The following is a 6,923-nucleotide window of genomic DNA, read 5'->3' as shown; positions in this document are numbered from 1 at the left end:
TTGCTGTCAGGTATCAACCTCAATACAGGTACAGCCTTCCCTTCTTGATGGCTTTCTCTTTGGAGAAGATACGAGCTTCAGGATGAGAACTTCCTTAAGAAATGAGTTCAATATTATTTTTTTTAATGCATGGAAGAATCAAACCCAAATTGGTTACTCACAAGCCATTCCCACAAGATTTTGCTCTTTGGCCCTGGGCTATGAGGTTCTGCTATGAATATTCATAGCTCATGCCATTCCTCCTGCTGTTGTAACTCTGTGATTACCGCTGTTATAAATAAATCTCTCATTTGCTGAAAGCACTGGCTTTTGCAGGATCCAGGGCTGCCCAGGGTAGCTCTGGAGTTGTGCTGCCTGGATGCTAGCTCACATCTCTGGACCAGATCAGGGATGCTCCTGCCCTGTGGGATGGATGTGAACATTTTGGCTGAGTTCTTACTCATGAGAAGCTTATAAATCCAAAAGAAAATGGAATGACTGTTTCATTGAGGTGACTTATCTCAGTCCTTGCCCCCTCCTGGCCCTCAAATCTGGCGGTGTTGACTGATTTCCAGTATTTACCCTGATCTATCCTGAAGCTGACGCACAATGCTGCAGGGTTCTGGAAACTGGGGAGCTCTTACCACATGCTGCTTGATGGGACAGTCGGCCACGAGCTCCTCAGATAACTCCTCTGGCTTTCCTTGTGCGTCACCTGAAACTGAAAAATATTTTCCTTGGTCATCTCGAGACTCTAATCTTTCTTCATTTATCTTTGCCAGCTAATTCTTAGCCTGCCTGCAGTGGCTCCTGCACTGTGTATTCAGATCAGACACAGTCATGATTCACTGTAATAGCTCCTAAATACTCATTTAAGCCAGTTAAGTGACCATGACTGTAATAAACAACCTCTCGTGCTGTTTCTGCTTTGGCTTGCTACAGATCCAGCCATGCCTTGAGCCTTGCAAGTTGCTACCACCACCCTGATGTGTGGGAGCATTTGGTGGGCTGGCTGCCGTGGAAGGGGGGGGGTTTGCCCTGACTCTGTCCGACCTGAGCTAAGCCTGTTCCCCACTGGGCTCCTGGCTGTACAGGTGGGACAGCAAGCCCTGCACCACCCTAGGACAGTGGAGTACACGACCCTTCCCCTGGGATGAAAGGTCCCTTCCACCTGCTCCTCAGCCTGTCCCGCACCAAAAGATGATGTTGCTGCAGCAAAAGCAGAGCAGGGGCAGGCAGCAAGCTCAAACCTTTTCTGTCTGGCTCCTGTTCTTCCTTCTTGGCGTTGTCACCACTTCCAGATCCTCTCTCTATGGTCATAATCAACCTTTTCCAGCTTCTGCAGATGACAGGAGACACTTCTGCTCTCCAAGAAGAAGAGGCCAAGCAGTGGAGCCTCTCTGCAGCCAAGGCAAACTCAAGCCCTTTGGGCTTGTCCTTTGCCTTTTCAGAGAAGAAGATGGAGGAAGAGGATCCATTGCTGAAGGCAGTCACTAAATGAGAGTCATTTCTGTGCTGCCAAGGCTTATTCGAGGGCTGACCAGGGCTCTGCTTTTCCTGTTTGCTCTGAGATGCTCTTCACCCAAAGGTTTCTCTCTCCACACAGTGTTTGATGGTAGGTAGCTCATGGGCACTTCTCCTCACATGCTGCTCTGCAGCTCCTCTCCAAAGGCTGCCATGGCAGCTGATCCAGCTTTACTCCATCCCCCAGAGATTTCTTTTTTCCTCCTGGACAGCTCTGGAGATAATAAGTTCCTGGCCTTTGCAATGAATCTCAGTGCTTGGGACAGATTTATACCATTTGACCTTTCACAATTTCCTCAGTTCTTTGTTTTCAGCAGCACTCTGACGTCCATCTGCACCTTTGATGGGTTTCCATCCTTCACGCCATATATTAAGGTAAAAATCACATTTGAGATGAACAGTCACAGTTTGCCCTGTAAATTACAGATTTTCCATGACCAAGTCAATTGAAGATGATGGCGGTGGCTGTCCTTTGCTGGAACATGTCTGGGTTTCCTTCTAGATATTTCCATTGACTGAGATGTTGCGCCAAGTTGCATGAGTCATGGAGGTCAGTGCAGCTCCAATGACTTGAGAACTTAGTGGTGTGATCTCTCCTGGTGAAGCTCAGCCTGCTCTTCTCTTGGATATTATAGCTTTATTTTGCTTCAAGGAATGTTCCAGAGAAGACTGTATGTCCCTGACAAGAGCCCAGAGGTCCCTGCTTTCACTGTTTGATGTCATGATTCTTCTTGCTGTTGACTGGATGTTTCGGGGGGGGGGCGAGAAGCTCTTGCCATCACTGATCTCGTTTCCAAAATGCTGACTTTTTACCTTCCACGTGACTTCCCCAAACCCATCGTTTGTGGTTTGTCTTGGGGTCAACGTGATATTCCAGCTCCTTCAGTCCTCTGCAACCACAAACCCTTATCTGCCGGCTTGGGGTCTATCACCCTGGGGCACTTATGGGTCCCTTCCAACTTGAGATATTCTATCATTCTATGACACTGTGGGGCTGCTACTGGGACCATGTGCTAAGCATCTTCTGGGGGATCACTTTTTCACAGAAGGCTTCTCCAAGTACCAGTGTCAACCCTGAGCTACCTGTAAAGACAAAGTGGCTTTGGGACATCTAGTCTGTTAGAAGAGCCCTGAGTTATAAAGCTGTTCTCTGGCTGGGGGGGACAAAAGGTCCAGTTGGATGATGGGGAGACCTTGGTGGCCAGATGCCAGCTACCACACCAAGGCCAGCACCAGCCATAGTCCAGCAAGACTTGCTCTAGATCTGTTTCTCTTCTGAGATTGCTTAGAAAGTTTAATTTTTTTTTAAAAAAGGTGTGTCTGAAACTGTTGACAGTGCAGTTGGGACAAAGAACAAACAACTCAGATAGCTACATTGGTGACTTGAGCGGGTTATTTACATCCCAGTCAGCCATGTAGGATGTTATTTAATATAAATCAGCATGAGAGGTGCTAGGGACAGGAGGGATGCACTAAAATCAGTTATTGTGTCCCGGCTCACACTGTGCTTGTCTTGGGAGTTGGGAGGTGTCTCCCAGGTTTGCTGTGGGCTGGGCAGGGTGCTCCAGATCCTCACTAGTAGCCCCCATGGGACCCATGGTGGGTCAGGCCAAGTCTACCTGCAATGGTCCTTCTTTAGGCTGTGCCAGGCATCTCAGAGCTCATTACTGAGACTCTGTTTAGCTCAACCACTCCTGACCCATCATAGTCCAGCCAAGGAAATGTTAAGGTGTTGGGTGTCCAGGAATGATACCATGGCTACTTTAGTGCCAAGGCATCATGGAGGGGAGATGATGGGAGTCAGGGAACTGGAAGGTGACTCTGGGGGGCCAAGTCCTCTTCCCAGAGCAGCCCTTTGTGCCAATTCCTCCAACCCCTGACGCTTGTGTCCTTGGGTGAGTGTGGAGGTAACTGGCTCCAGCCAGTGGTGCTCTGAATTCAACCTCCTTCACCCTATAAAATGTATTCTGGACTGCAGAACTGCTTACACGTGAGTGGTCCGGTGCCAGGGCCATTGCGCTAAAGGGTCGGTTCACGGGGACAGCATCGCCTGTGCCTGGGGACTCTTGCTGGCTTTGGCAGAGATGCTCAGGGTCATGGAGCAGAGCAGAAGGAGACCTGGGCATCTCTCTGCCCACCTCTGGGGCTCACCAGAGGTTAGTGCCTATGTCCCAGAGAAAGACTGTCCCAGGTATATGCAGAAGCTTTCAGTTTCTGTTCTTGGGGAACTGTGTGACCCAAAGCGGAGGTGCCACATGATTTTAGAGGCCTCCAGGGCTAAACGATGATTATGCGTTGGTGGTCCAGGCTGTTCTCTAAGCCTGAGATGCCATTGCCTGCTTGGGCTGAAATCTAGGTGAGGTGGTGTCTGTGGGACGTTGCTTGGAGGCTATATTTGGGGTGGGGGGGTGTCTTTCTGTGCTGGGTCCCATAAAAACCTTGGAGCTTGCAGGGGATGTGTGGACCAGTTCACATCTGGAGGGGGGCAGGTCAAGCCACAAATAGCAGCACTGGCAGCAACGTGGCTTCTGCCAAGAGGGAAATTGCCTTGAGAGCTGTGCTGGAGGCATGTTTGAAACTGCCGAGCGCTCGGGCAGAGCTGGCAGGGACTGATGGAGGCTGGCAGGAACGGAGCCCTGGCAGGGACCTGCTGGCTGAGCCTGGGGAGAGCCAGGCTTGAGCTGCCTCAGAAAGAGCATCCAGACTCCTGGGGGAGAAAGCGAGGCCCTAGTCAGCCAAGAGAACTATTTAAGTATGTGGTTATGGTTAAATAGACCCGGAGCGGGGTGTCACTCGGAGGAGAGCAGGCTGAGTCAGTGCCTGCCGGCTCGGCTGGCGGGATGCCTGAGTCTCATCCCGGGTTTGTCTGTGCGAGCTGTAAAGCTTCCCCGGGGTTTTCTCTTCCCTTCTTTCTTCCTAGCAGGCTAGAAGGGTTCAGCCCAACTACCAGATGTTGGACCAGGGTACCTGAGAGATCCCTATGAGGGGGGTGGTCACGACAAGGGCCACCTGCAGATCCGTGACTTCTTGGTTGGGCACCTGGAGGCTTGGCTTAATGTCCTAGGGCACTGAAGAGTTGTGTTCAAGCTCCTGCACTGAGCCCGAAGGTTTCTATGAACGCATCCAAGCCAGGGTCTTCACCCCCTTCCCAAGTGCTACAAACTAAATGGAAGCTGGTGAAAGGGCTGTGACAGATCTTGGGTGGAAGCTGAGGCTCTCAAGCACACGGGAACGGGAGCCTGGGCAGCCACGTCGGTGGTCCCTGCTCAAAAATGGTCTTTGCTCCTGGAGGAGCTCATGGGATGACCCTCCTACCTGGGATCAGCCATCTTGTAAAGGATACAGCTCCTGTGCCACCCAATTCTTCCTCTTGCCTGTGCAGCACCAGGTCCGTGGGCTCCGTTCCTCGTACCTACCTTGACACAGGTGACACCAGTGCGTGCCATGATCAGGAAGGTGAGGCATGGATAGGGAGGAGTATGCTCAGGTCTGCAACCCTTGCTGATTGTGCAGAACCGTGCCTGAACCCCAGTGAAGAACCATCGCTGTGCAAGGTACAGCAGGACCTAGAGAGCAAGGCTTCCCAGCGGTCAACTGAGCAGAGTGTTCCTGCAGAGCACAGCTTCAAAATTGCCTGGTGAGAGACGAGGCACCGAGGCTTCTCTCCAGTGGGAATTTATGAAACGGCTCCTGATTGTTGTAAGTCAAAAATAGTGCCTGGAACCCAGTTGGAAGTTGGAGAATTTGAGTGCAATCCAAATGGTTTTCCAGCACAGAGTAACAGATTTATCTGATGACACCGCATTGCAGCTCACGGCTGCTGCACAGAATGCGTTGCAGAAATGTCTGTGCCTCTCCCCGGTGATGTATGAATCAATTGACTGCACATCCACGGCTCAAGAGCTTATTTTCTTTCGTGGAGTAACAACAAATGAGGAAGTGTCTAGAGCACTTGTGAGTCTCCATGAGCCAAGCAAAGTCCTTGGTGGCTCAGAGGTGCGACTCCTTGTACTGACTAAACTGGGACTGAACTAACAACGGTTGGGGTCCCCTTGTGTTTCCCACCCAGGAGGCCATGAAGCGTGCAGGTTAGTTACTGCTCGCCGTAGTGGTTTATGTTGTCTCCTGTCCTGGTTGTAAGAGTGTGTTGCACACTTTGGGTTCTTGCTCTGGTTTGAAGGTGCGTAGACCGTGCTGTAATGCAGTGGTGCAGTGATGTCTGGGAAGTTCCTTTCCTCTGGAGTAAGACTTGATAAAATGAGATCCGTTGTGAGCTGGGGGTCTCAAACACAACGTTGTAGAGCTCTCCCTGGGCAAGCGGAGATATTTAAATCAGGATATTCAAAACTCAGCTAGGCAAAGCCCTAAGCGACTTAGTTTTAACTTCAAAACTGGTCTTGCTTTGGGTAGGACAGTTGGACTGGAGGTTTCATTCAAACTATATGACGCTCTGAGTCCATTTCCAAGCTGGGGTGATGAAGTGCTCTCTGCTTTGGAATTCAACTGACTGGTGGGCAGGGACCTTGCAATGTCGCACCACTGCCGACGGTCCAGTTGGACCAGGAATTTGGCATTGCGCTATCCCATCACAGCTCTCTCACAGCTGTGCTTTCCTGGATGTCCTGCAAGGTGTCCTCTGCTGACCGTGGGCAGGAGGCCCAGCTCTGGGGCAGGTCTGGGGGAGCTGTGATGACTGCATTGAGGAAAAGGTGGAGGAATTGTTTCTACCTTTTCATTTCAACACTGAACTTTTCATCTGCTAATGAATTCCCATATGCAGTATAAAAGAGATTAAATAATGCCAGGGCAAGTTCAAAGTGATATTTCAGGCAGGTCTGGGTGGCATCTGGGGGGCTATTTCACAATGAAAATGTTTTTATTTTTCAAAAGTGACGTCTATCTTTTGTGACCCCAGACTGAACACCCACTGCAGGTGGCACGGTGACTGTAAGTGATGCACAGCTTGGCTCCTTAAAAGCATCTCACAGCCCTGGATATGCATTTAGATGACATTTAGACATTGCACATTTAGATGCCTTCTGTCTTGGATTGTATGCGCATCACTTTTGCAAAAGCTTTATCCATAATTATTCCATGCCTGGAGACCAAGAGGCACCTGAGCCTCACCACCCTGATAAAAGCATGGGTAATTTGAGCAGGAAATATTTGATATGTCAGAACAGACCCATATCATGGGATGGACCTGTGTGGTGGGACAGGATGCTGAAGGAATTTGGCAGTCACTCTGTTGAGAAGTCCATAAGATCTGGGGACACTGGAAAAAAAGCGTTTGCTTTCAAATGAAAAAGGGAACAAAATCAGTCTTTCAAGCTGCAGGCCCGTAAGTGTAATTTCTGTTACTGGCAAAATAATGGCACAAATATTAAAATGCAAAATTTCCACTAATAGCAAGAGTAACA

This window comes from Accipiter gentilis, chromosome 8 (genome assembly GCF_929443795.1).
Source record: "Accipiter gentilis chromosome 8, bAccGen1.1, whole genome shotgun sequence".
Lineage (NCBI taxonomy): Eukaryota > Metazoa > Chordata > Aves > Accipitriformes > Accipitridae > Astur > Astur gentilis.
The sequence above is the reverse complement of the archived record's forward strand: the minus strand, read 5'-3'. Positions refer to the sequence as shown.